Source organism: Psammomys obesus, unplaced genomic scaffold (assembly GCF_907164565.1).
Source record: "Psammomys obesus unplaced genomic scaffold, mPsaObe1.curated_primary_1811, whole genome shotgun sequence".
NCBI lineage: Eukaryota > Metazoa > Chordata > Mammalia > Rodentia > Muridae > Psammomys > Psammomys obesus.
The window spans coordinates 15710227-15723333 of record NW_026596034.1 but is presented as its reverse complement, the minus strand read 5'-3'; the positions used below and the strand labels follow the sequence as shown (position 1 = coordinate 15723333).

Below are 13107 nucleotides of genomic sequence, written 5' to 3'. Positions count from 1 at the left end.
GGTACCTCCTGCGCATCCTTTTCTCATCTGCCAGCAGTCTTTATCCAAACGCTGGGCCGCGCGGCAGGCTGAGCGCTAAGCGTGGCAGGGCTCATCTTCACCGGTGACTCCCGCGGCGGAGGCGCGCGGGGCGTGCTCGCGAGCGACCAGCGAAAAGTTGTGCGCACTCTTGGTAGGAGGAAAGGGAGTGGAGACCGAGCGCGGGAGAGCGCAGGGGCCAGGCAGAGAGGGGGGTGGGGTGGGGGACTGCTTACATGAATTTCCAAGTGGTAGACCTGCCTCTGAGCTCTGCCCAATGAGATCCGTCAGGGGAGGCACCCGGCTCACTTTTCCACATCACTTCACAGTTACATTTGGCAGGCAGGCGGGCTTGCATGCCGGAGCGCTCGGCCCAGAATTAGTGGATGGATTTGGAATCTCCCTGCCTCCTCGAAGCTCCGCCGCCGCCTCTTTGGGCATAGACCGGAGCGTCAACCCACCAGCTGTACTTTTGGGCTGCGAACACCCCAGCCCAGAGCGCCGGCTTCGCATCTCCGCACCAGGCTCCTCAGCTCCGAAAGGCATGAACGCGATCCGGAGAAGAGTACCCGGCGCTCGGGGATCCGTGGACATTCGGCGCCCTCGGGAACTGTCCCCCAGTTCCTCCAGCCATTTATGAACCCGGAGGCTTGAGGCTTTTCTTCATCCCGGAGCCGGACCTGAGTAAGTACTATCCCCTATTACGCCTCTAGGAGGGCAAGAGCCGAGGGGCTTGCTCCCTTTAGGAATTCCCACGCGCCCTCGGACACCTTACGCACCTGGTGGGTGAGGGATGCTAGCACCCGTACCCGTACCAGCCGAGCCGGGTCTCTTTTAGCAGCATCTGTGGCTGATGGGGTCTCGTTCTGCTTAAAGGGTTTTGCAATTTGCTCTCCGAGCAGATAGAGAGAGGAGTTTGGAGCCCCAAGCTGCCCTCCTCCAGTTTCCCTGTCATCCTCTTGCTTGGAGGTTTCGCCCAGGAGACGCAGGCAGGCGCTGCTGCAACCGCGCGCCCTCACTGCGGGGTCGGTGCGGTGAGACGGGAACGCTAGCCGCCTGCACCGAGGAGGCTGCGAGCCCGAACGGAAAGCAGGCTGAGGGGCCAGAGAGGCTGGCTCCTTGTTTTCTGCATGCCCCCACCTCTTAGTCGCAGGAGGGCGACCCCCTCGGTGGGACGGAGGGCTACTACTCTGCTGCGAAAGCCCCAGCGCCAGAATTTCCCACAAGTGTCTGTATCAGCCTGGGGGGCGCGGTGCCAGCTGCAAACTTGCGGAGCTCCGGGGCCACCTAGACACTCTGCAGTCACTAAGGCTCTGCTCCGCACCAACCAGCGGGAGGACCCTGGGTCAGTCCGGTCAGTGGCCGGGAGCCGGCACCCGCAGCTTCCGTAAGCACCCGATGACTTCTCCCTCTCTCAGAGCCCATGGTGCGGAAAGATCTTGCTGCTTAGCATTCGCCAAGCTTGGAGGTCCAGCCGCACCCCTGCCAGAAAGGAGGCGAGGGGGACTTCTGGCTGTGTTCTGCGGGCTTGGTAACAGGTTCATAAGGGACCCATCCCGGTTTCCCACGGCTCCAGCCAAGCCTGGCAAACCTTGTAAACGCGCTGCCGCCAATGCTGATGCCAACAGGTATCCAACAATTCCTCCGTTATTTTTTTTCCTTCCCGAGAAAGACTAAAGCCTCCCCTTGCCCGATTTTGCAAAAATCTCAAAGTTTTGTGATGGTGGTGGCCTCTTGCCCTAAGGCATGAAGCCCGAGACATGTCAATGACTAGCCTGTTAGCCTCCTGAGCGGAGATGGCAGCTGTTAGCTCGGATTGATAAACGTTAAGTGGTCAAACAACATTAATTGTTTATTGTTGTAAACGCACAGTATTAGTCCGAAATGGAAAATAAGGCTGGCAGATGCTTACTTCAGTTCCAATTAAACGGCAGCGCTGATAACCAAGCAACCAGGAGGGAGAAGAGGCCCTTTCAACTTTGCCACGGTTTCTGAGGGTGGCAGGCAGTCTCCTCCTTAGGGTCATGATCCCAGCAATCTCTCTGCGTCTGCAACTGCTAACCAGACCAGCAGCTCTTTTCTGTTAACCGTCTTCGCTGTGTTTGCGGGAACGGGCAGAAGTCTGAGGTAGTATGCAAGAGCGGTACCCTCTCGCATCAGGGACCATCACGAGGCGTGAAGAGGCACTGGGGTTGGCTGGGACCGTTTCTTTTTTGACATTCCTCTCCTCTTTGTAACACTCCGACAGCCATCTGGATGCTTAAAAGCCCTCGCTAAGCTGTCACCTCTGCCTTCATTATCTGAGCATTTCAACTGGAAAACTATATGTGAGAAAGAGATATTTATGTAAGATTTGAAAGTGGGATTTTCCATCCGTTCAGTCTCGCTGCTGTACTTCACTGCATGCAAAATGAGCCCTGTCTTTCCTGCTAAACACCACTGAAATTTCTCACTGGCTACCGCCTGCCTTTCATCAGCCTGCGTCCGGTTTTTGCAGAGATTTTGTCTGTAGTGTGTGTGTGTGTGGGAGGGGGAGACTTGTGTGTGTGGCGGGGGGGGTGGTGCTTGTGTGTGTGGCGGGAGCGGGGGATGTTGTATGTGTGTGCAGGGGTTTCTGGGGTTACTGGGAAGACTTGCATCTTTGAAGGTTGTTTCTGAGGGTTACATTTTTTTTCCCCATCAAATAGAGCCCTCCATGATCGCGTTGTGCACACACAGGTTTACACACTTTCCTCCGAGGTTGAAATTCTAGGACGAGCCCCCTAATTAAATAATAAAGGAGAAAGCAGCATTCTCTAAGTCAGCTTTAGCAGACTAAAAACTCCTTGTCTCGGGGGACTTTAAATCATCTTTGATATATACATTTCTCTCTTTTTATTCTTTCTTTCTCTGGCCTCAGAAGAGGGTGAGGAGTTAGGGAAAATCCCTCCTGAAAATAGAGGATCCTTTCTGCCACCTCCAGGATGGCTTCATTCTGTATTGCTCCAGGCAGTCTTATTCTGCCCTAAAGACGACAGTGAGGTCAAGTGCTCTCCGTTACACATTGGAAGAGGCACTGGCTACTGTTTCTGAGACCTGTATTATAATTCTGTCTATCGAACTTTTAATATCACCCTGAATTCCTGTACATCTCTAATTCTTATCGTTATTAAAAAAACAAACAAACAAACAAAAACAACAGTGATTCTGCTTTATCTTTTACGGTCTCTAGAAGCGCTCCAGACTTTAAATGGCTAAATCTCTGCACTCTAAAACGTAGTACTTCTAGACTGCACTTTTGGTATTCAGGGTGCATTTCTTAAGTTTGTGAAGCTGCTTGGATGTAGCAGACCATTTTAGAGTAGCCCCTGCCGTACCTGATGTATGCATATCAGCTGTAAAAGAAAGGATGTCTGTACCCTGCACTAAGTGTTTTATAACACAGCAGTCGAGGCATCATTCATCTCCTGCAACTAGTCACTGTGGTCATCACCCATATGGACCGTTGTAGCATCAGCCATGTCAAAACTCCCAAAAGAACAAAGCACTGCTAAAACCACTTGGGAGGATGTGAGACCCCTGGAGAAAGTATTTGTAAAGACTCTTACGTGAACGTACTCATCTCATCCTAGTTCCAGAAAACTAGACAGATGCTTTAGCTCTGTTGCTCTGTGGCAGCCTAGCAGATCAGACTGTTGGAAGAAATCAAGGAAGCTCCGAACAAGGAGTAAACATCAGTTCTGTTCAAGAAACTGTAACTTCCGGCTTTGTTTTCTAGGTTTTGTTCATTGCTTATCAGAGGAGAAAGAACACACATATATTAAAAGGTAGAGTCCACACTCCACCAGCGGTTCAGAAGACTTTCTCACAATTAGCAAATTAGTGTTTACGAGGGCAAAAGTGAGTATTCTTTTGCTCAAAATCGAGTTTATTATGGCTTCATCAACTTCCCAGATTGAGCGAAATTTATATGCAAAACCATAAGCTATCTGTAAGTTAAACTGGCATTCGCTTTTTACTTCTTACCAGTTTGCTGGTCTAGGTGCAAGGTTTGGTGCTTGACAAGCGAAGAGAGAAGCGCAATCAGAGCAATCTTCTGAGTGTAGGCACAGATTAAAATCGCAAGGATTTCTTTAAAAAAAAATGTGCCCAGGGGTACTGCTAGTAGTTGTTTCCATAATTTTATATTTGTTACAAAGTTATTCAGAGAGGAGAAAAAAAGAGGACAGGTTTTCCTTTTGCCTCTTGTGTTCAGCACCACTGACCATGGATTCATGGATGAAATGGAACCAACTTTGCTCATTATTTCAGGGAACAGCTCTTTATTTTGGAGCAGTACATGTTTACTGCAGGCTTCAGTCAGAAACTAAGGCACATCCTTATAATCCTTTCTTGTGTGTTATTCAAAAACATACAATTACATAGGCAATGCATGGCCAGATAGCTCATCAAAAGCGTGCCTACACAATTACCTGGTAGAAGTAGTGGAACTTAATCATGTTTCCCTTGTCATTTAATCTGACTCTAAGTCCTATCATTTGTGCAGTTGGTTTTCCAGATTTGTATCATGGACAGTCTTTTAAGCAATATTTTATGCGGGCCATTTAGGACACTATGGGGATTTCACCTAGAATCTTTTTTGTAATTATGCCCTGGAACAATACTTTGCTTTTGATGGGCAAAGGCCACCATCTGATTTAGCACGACTTAATTATCCAAATGGATTTTAGTACTGTCTCCTTTCATTCTCCTTGAGAGTTGAGCTTCACCATTTATTTGTGCTGAACTGTGTGTTCCTGTCTACGGGACCCACTTCAGATGTAACCATGAGCAGAAAATTAGCTGAACCTAGTAACTTCAAAAGGTCAGAAAAGAAATGAGTTCAAGGGATGCCATTTAGCTTCTTCTCCCATATGTTGCCACTGACTAAACCTCCATTGCCACTTCACAAAATAGCACTGGTACCAATACTGTTTCCTTTTCTATCATATCCCAAGCTTTTATTTTCATGTGTTTTAAATGTCATGTGTTAGTCTCTATCATAAACATCACTCACCTTCTTTCCTGTAAATGTCTATTTTTTAAAGTTCTGCTTGTAGGTAGAATGTATAGGTGTGATTTTATGTATCTTTCAAGGAAAGTGTCATAAGAAAAAAAAAAAAACCTTGCTTTTATAGCCTTCAAGCATTTTCCTATCCCATCTCTATTGCTAAAGACCATTTTGAATGCTGACAGTGGTTGGTCCTGGGCCAAGTACAGAGTTAGTGCCCAGTAAACATTCACTTAATGCATTAAGAAATTACCAACTACTCTACTCCCTACTTTTCCTAAGCATTTTCATTAAGAGTCTGGGGGGGAAACAATCATATGTAAAGTGTAATTCCAGGATGTAGCTACTACAATTGTTTCTACAGAAATTTTATAAGTCTTTTTAAGTGTATTTTGAATCACAGCTTTTCCCTTTTAAAAACAATTTCATTCCTGTTGTACAGATCAGGTTTTTTATTTATCCAAAATAATTTTAAATAATAGAAGAATATAAAATGTTATTAAATTCAGTGTGGTATAACTGAAAGAACAACCAAGACTAAATTTGCATCACAGAATGCTTTTAAACTGTGTAGCGTGCATAAGTAGAGAAAATTTTCTAATTGTCAAGTCACAGTTTGGGCAATTCAGTATCTCCATTTTGAATGACTCTGAGGGAATATAAAAGTATATCAGAGCATGACTCCACTGCTCTCAGTCTTTAATTCTATCCTACATATTTATTCATTCATATCTATTTCTCTCACTCCCTTCCTTTCTCCCTCCTTCTGTACCACACTTTCCATCTCTCTGTCTCTCTTACATTTAAATATAACATTCGATGTGTGAGTGTTCACTTTAACATTATACGAATTGCAGTCAGTGTCTTCAAAAACAACTTTATAGTCCTCAATCTTGATTTAAGTCTATAGGATACTTGGTTCTTGCATACATGCACAAGGGGAAAATATGCCATAGAGATTTCTTTTCTAGCTATATTTATTATAATTTTAGGAATATAAAAATACTTAGTAAATGAATATATTTAGATGAAACATTAAACTGAGTATCTAAGAACATTTGTTACACAGCATTGAGTAAAAGGGTTATGTATATTTGCATCCTATTAACATTTTGAATAATGCCTACCATACCCTCTCTATTTCTAGGTAGAATAATGCATACAGTAAAATTTCATTCCTCATGTGACATAAACGACATAAAGTGAAAAGATGTGGAGAGTTATATAAATATCACAAGGAGATAATTCTTTTTTACATAAGAAATCAAGTTTCCCAAATTTGTCGTAAAATTTACAAGGAGGTAATCCCTCCCTTATTCATATATTGCTGCCAGGGCTTAACAAATAGAATTTAACTTTGTGCTCAACTATTTCTACCTTTAGAAGGAAAAAAAAATACTTTTTTTGATTAAAGTAGTAAAATAAACTTGTCTTTTTCCGGCTGTTCAATTTCATTAAAATATTACAGCTGAACACAGTACGCTGAATTCACAATCCCTGTAAGCTATTCACTTATTGTTTATGAGCCATATGTTTGGGGTGATAAACCAATATCAGTTTTGTCAAATTATTGTTTCCTACCTCTCTATCATTCTACCTCTCTATCACCTGCGTCCGTAGCTTAAATAATATTGCCAGTGGGTAGATTATAAGCTGTAAAGTCCTTGGCACATAGAAGAATGATGGTGAGGTGCACTTGTTAGGGTTTTTGTTACTCAGCGTAACCGAATTGACAGAATACTGACTTGTTACTGGGAGAGTTGGCTGCGCGTCCATTTTCCTACAGCATACCCTGCAGCCTTGGTTCTAGGTTGTAACTGATTCTAACCATTTCTCCACCTCAGGAGTGATGGATCTAATCATTTGGTTGAACTAACGTTCCTTAAACGAATAAGAAGCAGGTTGTCAAATATCTTTGCAGTAGAACACTACCCAAACCCAACCCTTAATCATTATTTGCCTCTTGCACAAACATGTGTCTTTAATACCACTTTAGCTTTAGTAGGAACCTTCTGCTTTAACCATCCACACAAGAATGGGAGAAGCAATGAGAGTTCTCCTGTGGAAGAAAGTTGCAGGCCACATTTTTAAAAATAGTGGTTACAATTTGATTGAAAGTGAATAGCTCGATGACCATCGATGGATTTACATTTTACCCTCTCAGCTGAAAACAAGAATGGAAAAAAAGAAGGTCCACATGGACTACAAAGAGAGGAAAAACTAAGTGTCCTGGAGAGTGAAAGTGCAGCCTTTCTCACACCTTATAAACACTCTGAAGCCATCACATTGATTACATGTTAATAGCAGGTGAACAGAACTGTTTATACAATGCTGCTATGGTACTTTGCTCATACCCTTTATAGATAAGAATGGGACAAAGTTATTCTAGGGCGTAGACCTCAGAAGTTTCTTCAATTATGCTTCTAACAAGACATTGAGAATATAGTATGTTCAAAGATTTAGGCAATCTTTCCCACCACTCAATCTTACAAACAACTTAAATTAATTCTAACCACAATTGTTACAATTGCTAAGTCACACAACTTTACAGTCGTTCTCTTTAATCTTTTAAGGTAAGTGACGTGAATTGGAGCATTCATTCCTCTTCCACTGTATTGAGATTAACTTGCCCTGGGTGCTCATGTTGTGAATGATAGACGTGATACTCAGAGCACTTCTGATTGGCTCTCTCGGAGCTCCCATAGCTGTACTATCAAACCAAGCCTGAAGAATAAAGTATGTTGTAATTGACCATTGCGATTTTAAAAAGCCAGTAGCAGTTCCATTTACACACTATTTCTTCACATAGCAAATCCTGAATATGACTTAAAGGTAGCAAAAGATGGAAAGATTCAGGTCACAGTAGAAGAATAAATACCTGTATGTGTAGCTGACAGGAAAGGTGTTAGACACACACTTACCTGCTGGGGACAATCTCAAGCCAAGTAGAAGAGATTCATTTTTAATATCCTAAATAAGATCATGATTCTGAGAAATCCCTAAAAATACAAATCTGACTCATTTTGACTTTATTATCTTTGTCACATTCTTTACTAACCTACCCTGATATATATTAGAGAAGAACTTCCATTTGAATAATACAGGTGTATTCATCGCAAAAGAAAACAAAAAAACATTTATGTATTTATGTGTACAAAGTTGGTCATCAATTATGGAATTTAACGAAGACAAAAACTTCAGGTATAAAAGAGTACCCTGTCAGTTACAGAGAAACATGAAAATGGCAAATACTTTAATGGATAGTAGGAAAAACAAACAGGATGCATTGGGATTGATCGACTTATCATCGGCAAATATATCTGTTTATATATAGGAAGTATTGAATCTTTTTCTACCTAAGTAATTTGGTTAGGAGTTAGGAAGGCTCTGAGAAAGTTAATGTCTTCCATTATTTATGTTTGAACTCATACCAAGGGTCTTTCCTTTTCACAATCCAAAAATTGTTCAGACCTGTTGAGATTAGTCACCCAGAGCTTGCCGAGTTGCACTGGGCCAGACAGTGAATCATGTCCCCTGTGATCCTGAAGTATAACTTTGAATTCACTGTGCATTTACCTGTTTTGAAGGAAGCTGCTAATGGCTCTAAATTCAAGGTCAGGAACATTTTTAATAGAAACTCTGTGGTCCTGCATGTCATTTTTCATCCATAAAATACTATTGCCACTAAGCCCAATGGATAATAAAAGCATAATTTCCTGTTAACCACAGTAATCTGCTGATTTGTATCCTGAAGTGACTGATTTTATTTTAAATGTCACTATCAGTGAATGACTCTTATTTGGTATTTTAATTCATATTGTTTACAAAATTGGTGATGTCATGTGATTTTAATAATGACAATATATCTGAAAATTGTGCAAATTTGTCTTCTAAAAATTTTTTGAGACCCTCAAAGTGACATCTGGCTATAATTAGAGTTACTTTTAAACTGTGGGTGTGAATTAAAGTCAAATTTCGGGTCTTTTGTCTAAAAGAAGCTATCTTCTTCTGGGAAAATTTTTAGAACTTTCTAACCTGTAAAAATTCCAAAGAGAGTAAACTCTCTTCATATTGCTATTTGAGACTGAGGCAGCTGTTATTATATGAATCAGGCTGCTCAGCTGGGCATACACACTGCGGCTGGAAAAGTGAAAGTAAATTGATTGTTAACTCAGTCTTTATAATCGTTTTTCATTTCTTCTAAGAAGTTTGTCCATGTTGCTACAATTCACGACGCTTATTAAGTCTGATACCAATGACCTAACATTTTTTTGCATCTCAGGAATATTTATAAAGCTGTTCTCTGGTCTAAGGACAATAGTAGTTTCTTCCACGGCAAAGGTGCAAGAAGATAAAGATTATAGATGTAAATCTTTGCAATCACTTTTCCTTCATAGTCGATGTTCACTACTGCCTCATTGCATGGAAGTAGGCGTGGGCACAACAGTTAACTGCCCAGGAACTCCAGCGTCACGTAAAATAGGTAGGAGTGTATCATTTCAGAAGACTATTTGGCCATCATAAAAAAATAATAAAGGTTCGTCTACCCTAGATGTGTTTCCCAAGGTCAGCTGTAGGTGTGTATTCTTGTATATGAGAGATTGAACACACATATGTAAATGGTATTAAATGACACAGACAAGGAAGTGACTATCTACACATTACTACATTCTTTAGGAAATCCCAAGGAACAAAGAGCAATTTCTTTCTTTGTTTAGAACACCATGTTTCTCTAAGTTAGGCCCTCATATCAGTAGCATCCACATAGCAGCAGAGCTTGTTGGAAATACAGAACCTCGGGACTCATATGAAATCACCAGACTCAGAGACTATATTATGCTCAGATGTCCAGATAACTTTTATAAAGATTAATGTAAGAGACAATTGCAAGAGGAGGATTCTAAAACTGACTCTTTGTTGGGCTTAAAAGAGCTGATAGTTAAATTTTCAGTAACTACCAGAGTGGATTACTGGTAGATTTGGAGGCTTTGAAGATGGTCAGGGTAAAGTATTTACATCATGATAGTCAGAAAACAGGAGAACTCAGAGACTGTCATTTTTGAGAACAGTTAGCTGTTAAACTTAGTGAAAAGAAAGATTTAAAATGCCAGTTTCTTTTCCTTTTGCTTATCTGAGCAATGGGAATAAAAAAATTATAAAGTAATAATGATATCCATATCACAGAGTTATTTTCAAGTGTAAGTGGTGTGTATGTAGTCCCTATGATTTAATATCTAGTTTTTCTAAATGTTGCCTAGTAATAAATTTTTTCAGTTATATCTTCTTCTGGCAAGTGATATTAATCTATCTTCTATCTATCTATCATCTATCTATCTATCTATCTATCTATCTATCTATCTATCTATCTATCTATCTATTTCTTCTTCATCATCATCATCATCTATCTACCTATTCACCCATCCAACTACTTTTGAGACAGGTGATTACTATGTGGCCATGTCTGACCTTGAACTCTCTGTATGTCAAGCTGGTCTTAAACTCACAGATATCTGTATACCTCTGTTTCCTGAGTGCTGGGATTTAAGATACATGCCACCATACTCAGGCTGTATTTTCATTTTTATTTGTTTGTTTGCTTGCTTGCTTGCTTGATTTTTTGTTTTAACAGGGTTTATCTGTGTATCCTTGGCTGTCCTGGAACTCACTCTGTAGACCAGGCTGCCCTCTAACTCAGATATCTGCCTGTTTTTGCATCCCAAGTGCTGGCATTAAGGGAGTTTGCCACCACTGTATTTTATTTTAAATGAATAGCAAAAGTTAGCCACTTTCATACAATATGCTTATTTAAGTAATTCAAGAATTCTGGGGGGGGGGGGAAGAGTAATAAAACAGCACTTGAGTTTTTATATCCCTAGAAGTTCCATACATTGTTGAGAGAACAAATGATCTGGATGGAAAGGGGTGTCCATTGATTAGATTGCTTTTTTCCAGAGTTATGCCAGGGATTCATGTGCATCAACCTAATTATATTTCCCTTCTCTCTGAAAATGTAGAGGTTACATACTCTTCCTATTAGATGTTACGCATATTTATTGCAGAAATCCCTTGCAAGAATTAAATGCAACCTATCTACAGAGTCAATGGAGAAGATAGAGAAAATATTTGATGTATTCTGTAGAGACTATGACCAGTGTAAATTTGTTGGGCAACACCTATTGACAAGCAGATTTTGTAAGTAGTGATCTGAAAATAACTTTAAATGCTCAATTATTCAGAAACTCTTAGTTAGTGTTGGTTGTCTTGTTCCCACTGATTAACTCAAATGAACTTTACAATGACTTCCTCGTCACCCTTATTCATAGACAACACCTCTTCCAGGAAGCTTTAATTAGCATCACCAGGCTGAGTGGTATGCTACACCTCCCTGACTCTAGCCCCTTAAGACTCAACTAGTCTTAAAGCGGTAGCTGCACAACTGTGGTTGCTTTGTCTTTGCCAGCTGTATTCTTGCTTGCTGAAGGTGGAAGCCCTGATGTACTGGCTGTCTTATCCCGCCTGTCTAAAAAGGAGGATATGCACATCAAATTTTATATAGGGGGAGGAGCCATGTTAAGACAAAGAATTTTAGAATTATGTTACCCAGGTTCAAATAATGCTTCTGTCATTACTGGAACATTTCCTTAACCAAGACATTTAATGATTCCTACTGCCTCAATTTCTTACAGCAATATAAGGTGTACAGTTTTACATTTTTATTTTAATTTGACTATATAATCTTCTGTTATTAATGTATTTGTTCTCATTAGTGAACCTATGGCAATATTTAAAAGGTCTAGGAGTCACTGACGGCTTTTCATCTGATTCAGCAAGATCAAGCTGAGGTCTCTGACAGGTTACTACCCATCTTGGGTGTCATTGACCAGTTTCTGGGAAGAAAATGTCTGGAATGAGTTTAAATCAGGATTCACTTTCTCATTTTAGAATCATTAACGAGATTCCTTGCAGATTGTATAGTTGACTGAAATGACAATAGGGTGTACATTTATCCCCAGAATAAATCTGCTGGGTCCAAAATGTTATCACTGTTGATTTTCTGGTTGCTGTGACCCACTAATAAGCAGCTGCAAAGCTAGAAAGTAAGTGGTCTAGAGTGCAAACTCTTAATATGTCAACACTTGAAGTTGTTCTCACAACCTCCTTCTGAACTCATGGATCTCACCCACAGGAGACATTGTACATGGCTCCTGAGCATTCAGGTCCCGCTTGCAATGGATCAGGCTATGTTTAGATGGAAAAAAATAAGTTCCTTTTCTCTGAGAAGAGTGCCTTGAGTAAAGGATTAGCCTATCCATCCCTACTTAGCATCAACTCCATCTCTCTCCCATCTTAGGCTTCTCCTCATCAAACTCATCTCTATCCAATACTACGCTCACCAACATCAACTCCCTACACTTCTTCCTGCTCTCCAAGGCACCATCTCCATTCTCAATCCTATTTGCATTCCTCAGCATCACCCCATGTTTCCTTTTTTTTTGCCACATCAGTTCCACTTATCCTTCATCAACATCTTCTCCATCTACCTTCTATTGTGCCTTCACTGGCATCACCTTCATTCCCACCATGTATCACTTTTAATCTTTCTTAACTTTTTGAGAATCACTTACATCCTCCTTCCATCAGGTCTCTACCCTGATTCCATCCTGCTCTCACCAACGTCACTTTTATGTCCCAACCACCCTGTACTCAGCAAAATTACTGCCATCCTCATTATTCTCACCTTTGTCTTCCCTCTGTCCCACTCTTTTCAGTACCTTCTTTGACCTACAACTATCCTATCATATTAGAGATGACGTCTGAGCTGCCACCCTCTCTTGTCTACCCTTTAGAATTTATAAATCTTTAGAGTTTTCAGTCTTTGTTTTTCCTACTTTCCATCTTCTTACTACTCCCCCAGTCTGGCTCAATTAACAACTTCTATTAGAACATTGAGGATACTTCCCATATTTCATTTGCTCTTTATTTGTGTTGTTTCTGAGCCGTAAATACTGTCACTCTGTAAATTAAGGGTCGTTGTGTTGCCATTTTATAACTGAGAAGGC

At 41.1% G+C, this 13107-nt stretch overlaps 1 protein-coding gene across 4 annotated transcripts in view; it reads left to right on the top strand.

Moving 5' to 3' along the window:
* The first annotated feature begins 306 nt into the window (after positions 1–306).
* Cdh8 (cadherin 8) overlaps positions 307–13107 on the top strand; it is a 425418-nt gene continuing 412617 nt past the window's right edge. For 2 of the 4 annotated variants that reach the window (XM_055621034.1, XM_055621033.1), the window contains exon 1: positions 307–702. The gene's annotated coding sequence lies outside the window, so the exon portion shown is untranslated. The remainder of the gene's footprint in view (positions 703–13107) is intronic. The other 2 variants (XM_055621035.1, XM_055621036.1) reach the window with 2 other exon arrangements.